General features: G+C 45.8%; 1 long non-coding RNA gene across 1 annotated transcript; it reads left to right on the plus strand.

The window, feature by feature from the left end:
* Positions 1–3169: 3169 nt before the first annotated feature.
* Positions 3170–5761, plus strand: LOC146188324 (uncharacterized). Its single transcript, XR_014707189.1, has 3 exons — positions 3170–3261; positions 3811–3954; positions 5694–5761. It is a non-coding gene; the product is annotated as an uncharacterized LOC146188324 (long non-coding RNA).
* The last annotated feature ends 2193 nt before the right edge of the window (positions 5762–7954 follow it).

Below are 7954 nucleotides of genomic sequence, written 5' to 3' on the forward strand. Positions count from 1 at the left end.
AGCTTTCCCGCACAGTGCGGCCGCGGAAGACCCGCGGCACCCGATCCAGGGCGAGGTCCGCCGCCACCTGGAGTTGGTCTGCCCAGGCCGCCACACTTACATACGGTCGTGGCGGCTCGGCGCCCTCCTAGCTCGTCCAGGTAGCCACGGACCGGAACCCCCGTTGCCGTGGTTCAGCCGCCGTCGCTGGAGCCCGTCGCGGAGACCGCGGCCGCTCCTGCTGTAGCGGCTGCTGCTGCTGCGGCCACTGCGGTTGCGAGTCGTGCTGCTGCATCCACTGCGGTTGCTGCTCGTGCTGCTGCGGCCACTGCGGTTGCGAGTCGTGCTGATGCATCCACTGCGGTTGCTGCTCGTGCTGCTGCGGCCACTGCGGCCGCGGGCCCCGATGCTGCGGGCCCCCTTGCTGTGGCCCAAGCCGCCGAAGGCCCCGCTGCTGCGGCCCTTGCTGCGATACCAGCCGAGACCGTGGCTGCCGGCGCCCTGGTTCCTGGCGGCGTCCCGGTGGCCGAAGGAGATGCCGTGACTGCTGCTGCTGCGGCGAGCTGGTCCCTGCGTCAGCCTGGACCAGGCGGGCTCCGTCCAATCTCACTGCCTGGCCCAAGCGGCGTTGTATCTCCGATGACATTTCGGATCGGACTGGCGTGGCGGCCGAACGAATCGCTCCGAGTGATAAGGTGAGTTTCGCGGTGTACACAATTTTTATGCCGCCTTCATGCAAAACAGGCTCTGGAATGTTTTAGCACTCTTAGCTTTCTTTTTCGTGTTGTCGCTCCTCTCCGCATTTGTTACACATTTGCACTTGCGGCGCATGCCTCGTAAGGCGCAAGCTTTCGCCAAGTTCAGAACTGATGTAGTGAAGAAAACTGCCATTGTGGAATGACGCTATTACTGTGGCCAACGGCGAATGTCAAAAGTGCGCGGTGCAATCGCCAATATAGATTGACAACGCAGAGGTGTTCCAAGGTAGGCGTACGTGCTTCAGAACTTGCAACGTTTATTGCTTGCCCGCGGAGTCGCTTATCGAAGCATACGGAGAACTAATAGGTGATGCCACCAAAGGCGCTTTGTTAAATTTCATCGCTTTCTGGTAGCAGGTAGATTCAGGTATAATAGGTGTTCTTATGTATTGGCTATCATAAGAAGAATCTTCACGTCACGCGAATGGAGAGAGGATAGATAGTATTTGCTGGTCATGAACATGCCGCTTCTCTTTCCAGCCACGAGGTCGTTTCCTACCTGAGCAAGATTGCAGTTGTTGGTAGAGCAGGACTTTTAAATGCATGTAGCGTTTAACGCACTTTTAGTTCTCCGCGTTTATCGGTTATAACACTGTTTTGCCGCTGACAACCGTCATTGTTTTTTATGCTTGTGTACGACCGCCATGTGGTTCGCAGCAGTGCAGTGTCCCCCGCGCGAATGTTTGGCGTCGGCGTCTATGATTTGGTTTTGCCCATTCTTCACTGAATTACAGTTTTAGATTCAATGCCAAAACTTAGCGGGCATTGTAACTTATCGGGAGCGCTAGTTTAAGTGGGCTCGGGGTATTCAGAAGCGAACAGTTCATGTATAAGATTGCATTCATTACCTCATTACAGGCAAAACTCGACGTCATGACGAAGGAAAAAAGTAAAAGAAGTGCTGAGACGGAGCTGTTATCATCACCTGGAAAAAGTGAACTTCAAGAAAAGGTGGCACATTTAGAGAAAGTTGTTCAAGGCCAATCTGAAAAAAATTGGCCACGTAGAAATATTAAACGAAGACCTGCAGCGGGCCCTCTGTAGCATGATCTTTGAAGCAGGTATGGAAACATGCCCATTCATTGTACTTCCTCTGTTCTTGTTTGCTTTTATACTTTCTAAAACGTTACTCAGTAAGGTACGAAGTCCCTGAAAAAAGTCGATGTCCTTTGTTGGTTGCGTATCATTTTGTGTGTGTAAAATGAGGTTTTAAAGTTGGTTGTAAAGAAAAAGTGGTGGTGCCCGAGTTGTCTGAAGCCTGGTTCACATGCAAATGAAAACGCTAGCGATTTCTGCCGCGGCGACGCAAATACCTGTTCTGAGCTGTCGCGGCGGCTCCAGCGGTGAGAGCGACGTAGTTCCAACTCGTTGGAAATTTTTCGCTCTTGTCGCTGCCACTCGCCGCTCAGTTCACTCAATCGCTTGCATGTGAACCAGCCTTAAGGCGCAGGCATTTGAAGTACTTCGGCGGCGATTTGCATTGCGCTCGACGACGACAAACGTTTCTTTTTTTTTCTTCTGTTTAATATTGTCGCCATGAAAACAATAAAAAGCGTTAGTAAGGCTTTCCCCCTGCAGCTTGAAAGGGTGGGCACTAGCGTCTGAAATTGGTAACAACGGCTTCTAAGGAAATTTGCTATTCCGAATCACCGAAAAGGCGGGCTTTTTAAAACGGGCGCGCGGTGGCAGTTCCCGCGAAAATTTGTTAAGCCACGGTAGCGAGGGAAGTCGCGCTTTTGATATCTAAGAAGAAAGGGGATATCGTTATTACGAACACCTCCCTCAAAATCTTCAGTAATGCCGATGAAGCCATCTTGAAATCTCTGCTTTAGGAGTCCTGGTTTACTATAGCTGGAACATTCGTTATAACGACTACGTAGTTGGCGTTGACTCTTTTTTCCTTCACAAAGTCTCGAACGATAAAAATGCGCATGCGTGGTACAACACTGTCTTAAGATCAAAATAAGGGCCATAGAAACTGCAACTATCAACGGTTGTTGCGTTTACACCCGGCTTACTTCACATCACACGCACCCAGTTGCGGTTTAATTTGTGGAGAGAAAAGCGCCTGATTTCTGCAGTTGTTAAAAAAACTGAAGCGGCTCCTTTCTGTATATGTGGGCCGCCACATTTTACACTTCATACTAGATATCTGACCTCGCTAAGAAAAACCAATTGATATATTTTGAACACTTGTCTACGCAATATTAGATCCCTATTATTAACATCGCCAACCTGCACCACGAGTGATAGTTTTTCTTTTTAGGGAAATGTTTTTTTTTTTTAATATGGTTCAATATCTTTGCTTTTCATCGACATTTTTTTCTATTTCCTGCTTCCTTCGTAGAACGCAGAGGAACAGGAATTCCCGAGAAGAGGTCCCATTTAGAGCCTAGAGCTGCTGCTGCTGCTGATGCAAAACTGGCAGTAGGTGACGCACAAAACTCGTCACCCATAGCAGCAGCTGCAGGTCCATCAAGCATCTTAAGAGCACATGTGATCAATGCTCATGGCCACCCTGATGGTAAGTAGTTTTCATGAAGCTTTGGAAAAGGAAGAATTTCAGGCTTTGATCTTATTCTAATGAAAAAATGCTTGTCACAATTCTGCGATTTATGCTTTTGCTTTCATTAGTGTCACTACCTGTATGCTTGGAGGTACTTGAGCATAGAAAATTATTTTTTTTTGCTCTTTTATGGCTATCTCATTCTTCCTAAGAGCTTGTTGAAACTACTCCAAAATGAAAAGCCTCTGAAGCAAAACCCTTATGGCTTTCGATATTTGCGCAAATATTGAAGAGATATTGCTTTCTACATCTGAGCTTGGAAAGCTTTAGACAGCGCTTCATACATGACATGACCTTACTAGCAATATGCATATAAGTTTTAATAACAAGGTATTGTGTGCTTCATCATTTTCGTAATAATTTTTCCTCATTATTTGAATCAGCAGTTTCCTAGCATGACTCAGTATGGTCGCACCTAAGCTGACAGGTTTCAACTGGTTCATATTTGAAGCTTTTTATTTGTAGTAGCGCTGCCATCAGGAAGCAATTTTGCTGCTCACAATGCAGGGGACGCTTCAACTTGCCTGGTTACGGAAAACCCATCCCAATTTCCTGAGCCAACACGAGTAATGGGAGGACCACATGCTGGGCTTGTCTTACAGCCTACGAATCTTCCGGAAAGTGCGATATCCACAGATGCCCAGCCAGCTGGTAAATAGGGAATATAGCCTTTTTTGCACTTTCGAGAAAAAAAGAATTTTTTTAAGGCTACCAGTGCTGTTGACAGCTCGTACTCCAGTTTTAGAACTTGTACAGGCGGTCGGAAGACAATTATACCCCTTTTTTGAAGCTTCCGAATTTATCCCTCTAAGAGTTATTCCAGCTACCACTTCAAAAATTTTCTAAACAGAATCATTATGATGAAAAACAAATATTTTGCCTATGCACTTACTTCCAGGACAGACATCAGCTATTATAAAAATAGTCCACTATTTATGTAGATTATAACTTCAAATTCACTACTAACTGCTTAGTGAGCAGACTTCATTGATGAGTTTGGATAGGTACATTTAAGTCGTAGACAACAAAAATATATCACTTGCTGAAAATCAGAAAAATTGTTCCATAAAGCAGCTGAATTAATTGACGCCAACCATCACACCAAAACATAATGAAGACGTAAATCACACAGGAACTGAACGCTGGCATATGTTGGTAACTATGGTGTCATATTGAGCGGTCTGTTCCCTTTTTATTTTGCTAGCTGTATCATTCGCACATAATGCCCGAAACATTGATGATATGCTTTCTCTTATTCCTGTATCGAACTTTTCTGAAAAGCAAGAAGAGTATCTGCATGATGAAGAACAATATTGCGAGCAGTTCGGATTGGGCACCGTACACAGGCACAGTAAAATGCCATCAGCAGACATTGCGTTTGCGCAGCGGTTTCTGTGTTCAAAGAATGCTGACAGGGACGCCGGAATCGAGGGTGGGGAGAGGGGGGGGGGAGGGGTGCGGGAGGGCCGATGTCCTCCCCCCTCCTCGCCCGGCTAGAAGTATTGTTAACGTGACTGCTTTAATGGCCCCGTTCATCGAAAATCAGCGAGCGTCCGCCGGCGTTGGCATTGTCAGAGAAAAATCACGAATTCACGAGCATGGTACTGGCAGTCAGTAGCTGGCAGCTGACATGGTCGTACACTTACTGGACGTATTCGCTGCCTCCCATTACGTTTGGCAGGAGCTGCCAACTTGGGCCTCTCCTTTCACATGTGACGGTAACACCAGAATCAGGCTGCCAGCTGGGACTCTTGCATTCACGTAACCCCTAGGCCACGCAGGCACGTTCAAATGGCTAGGAGCGGGGAGTTATACTGTGGGCTGATCACCTGCGCTGTCGCGTCATACCCTTGTGTCCCTCATAATTTTATGTTGGTGCTCAGCCACTAATTCCTTCATCTGACTTGAATGCTTACATTTTTTTTCCTGTAGCCTGACTTCAGCCTTCCGCATTTTCATAATACTTTACATTTTTGACGCACACAAAATACTAAAACAGGCAAGAATAAGAGATGCGAGCCGTAATTTTGGTTTTTATCAAACAGCATATTGAGAATAAGAATAGGCTAGCGCAGGCACCAAGGTAAGCTAGCCTTGCTAGCGAGCTTCGTTCAGCGCAGTAATGTGATAAAGGGTATGAGTGATCGAGTATTTTTCAAATATATAAAATTAAAAAAACGAAGAAATTAAAAACAAAACGGAGGTTTGTTCGCCCGCCACTTAAAATATGCTTTCGGAATCACTGAGTACTCAGCCTGTAATGCAGTGAATACGGTGCAGTTAAGATGTAAGCAAGTCATACATAAAAGATTTAAAAACATATCTTATGTTGCTTAAGTGGTGCCAGTAAGTAGTGCAGGAAAATTCAATTTATTATTCTCTTTTCATAGCGTCCGGAACCTGCTCTGGAATGGGAGAAATGAGTCAACAGGTCCTCAAGCGCCCTTCAAAAGGTGTGTAAAGTTTTATTAGCACATTTGATATAACAAATCCATACTAAGTTCAGCATGAAGGGGCAAATATAAAACGTCTGTGATGCAAGTGTCGGAAATGCTTAACAAAGCTCCTTTTATACACTGGAAGCTGAAAACTGATAAAAATGTGCTGTTTTTTTTTTACCCTGGCACTACAATGTTTAAGAATACCTACTTCAGTTTCTCCACTTTGGACTATTGTCCATTTAAAAAAATTAGCATGGGTGTTTTGTTTTAATTTTAGGCTTTTAGTGTTTTTCATTGTGCGCAGCGATAAAAAAAAAAGCTGGATTCAGTAATGATTAAGAAGACCATCGAATTCATGCCAGTATCCAATGTTGGGGAATGAACCATTGCTGCACGTGCAGAAGCGCAGTTGACCATGAACATCAAATTCAGTTCAGTTTGCTTGTGCTTAGTTCTGGAGCTGGAAAAAGGCAGTCTGTCCAGCATGTCAGGAGTATTAGGTGCACATAACCACATTAGCTGTTCTTGTGTGCGTAAGAGAGGTAACAGTTGTATTCTAATGTTTTACAGTTTTGGGGAAAGCGGAATCAATAGATAAGACGGTTGGAACTGTTGGTGAAGATGGTCAGGTGAGTGCTGCTTTCCGTTCATTACATTTAGGTTTTTTCTAATGATTGTTGGCTGAGTCAATTGAAAGACACATGAAAACCTCATTGTCATTCTTCTCAATGTGTAATCTAGTCTGGTTAAGCAGACACTTCAGGTTTTAAAAAACGTCAGAATTTCTGTACTGAGGTAGTGTCATTAAAAAGCATTATGCACATTTACTATAATGTCGGTCAATAAGTACAAAGGCATTCCTCTGGGCTGTGATGCATTTGAAACATTATTATATCGATCCCAACTCCGTTATTCCAAGCAGGGGGCACCAGTTAAAGCAGGTGTTTGCGTGTGCTGTGCAACACCACGGGCCCCAGCACCCACGCTTAGCCGTGCGTGGCATCGCCGTGTCTGGGGAAAAGGGGATCCTGGTGGTTGAGCCGATGCCGAGCGTTTGGACCTTTAAAGCCCCTCGGCGGAGGCTTCCCACAGACGGCACCTCCGGGCTGACCCACCCGGGGGAAATCGGCAGTCGCCTTTTCCTGTCCTCCCCTTTATCTTTCACTTTCCTCTCTCTTTTCTTGCCACTGTCCTGTCTCCTCCTCCTTTCTTGTTTTTCCTTTTTCCTGGCGGCGAGGGTTAACCTTGTGTGGAGTAGCTGCCCTGAGTTACCCATATTCGGTTATAGTAGAGGTGTACAGCTGGCGTCGGCAGGGCTTGTTGCAAGTTTCCTGTCTCGCCCCATTGTTGGGCTCCGTAGTGGGTGGCTGGCACAACTACCGAAAAAGCAAACCCTTTCATGGACTCTCTATCTTCAACACATGATCGCCCTCCAAACAAAAGAGGGCGGACCGATGTAACAGGCCAGTTCGTGCAAAAACAAAAAGAAACCTTTCCGAAATACCACATTGTTCATAGTGAACAGTCAGAAAGCCCAGCTAGGAAAATCTCTCCATTTACGGTATCAAAATGTCTCACAGGAAGCCTAGGCCCCGGTTACAAGGTAACCAAACTAGCAAATGGTGACCTCTTGCTTGAAGTCAGGACCAAACACCAGTTCTCTATCTGAAAAATATTGTGGCACTTGGGGACATACCCATCTCCATCACACCCCACCGATCTCTCAATACTGTCCGAGCTGTTATATCAGAAAGTGACTTCTTTTCCCTGACTGAGGAAGAAATGGCAGAAGGACTTGCTGACCAAAATGTTATAGGTGTCTATAGAATCAAGATCCGAAAGGATGACAAGAAAATCCCCACCAAACATCTTGTTTTGACTTTTAACAGCAGCACGTACCCAGAATCAATTGAAGTGGGATACATAAAAGTAAATTTCAGGCCATATATACCAAATCCAAGATGTTTCAAATGTCAGAGGTATGGTCACGGATCGCAGAGCTGCCGCGGCCGTACCACATGTGCCAAATGTGCCTCAAACGAACATAATTCAGACAACTGTGCTGCAGCATCGCACTGTGCAAACTGTGACGGGGAGCACCCCGCTTACTCAAGAGCTTGTCCAACTTGGAAAGATGAAAAGCAAATCATTACCATCAAAACAACTGAGAACATAACTTACAAAGAAGCACGAACCAAATACTCCCAGAC

This window comes from Amblyomma maculatum, chromosome 5, assembly GCF_055883805.1.
Source record: "Amblyomma maculatum isolate TAMU_Amacu chromosome 5, ASM5588380v1, whole genome shotgun sequence".
Classification (NCBI taxonomy): domain Eukaryota; kingdom Metazoa; phylum Arthropoda; class Arachnida; order Ixodida; family Ixodidae; genus Amblyomma; species Amblyomma maculatum.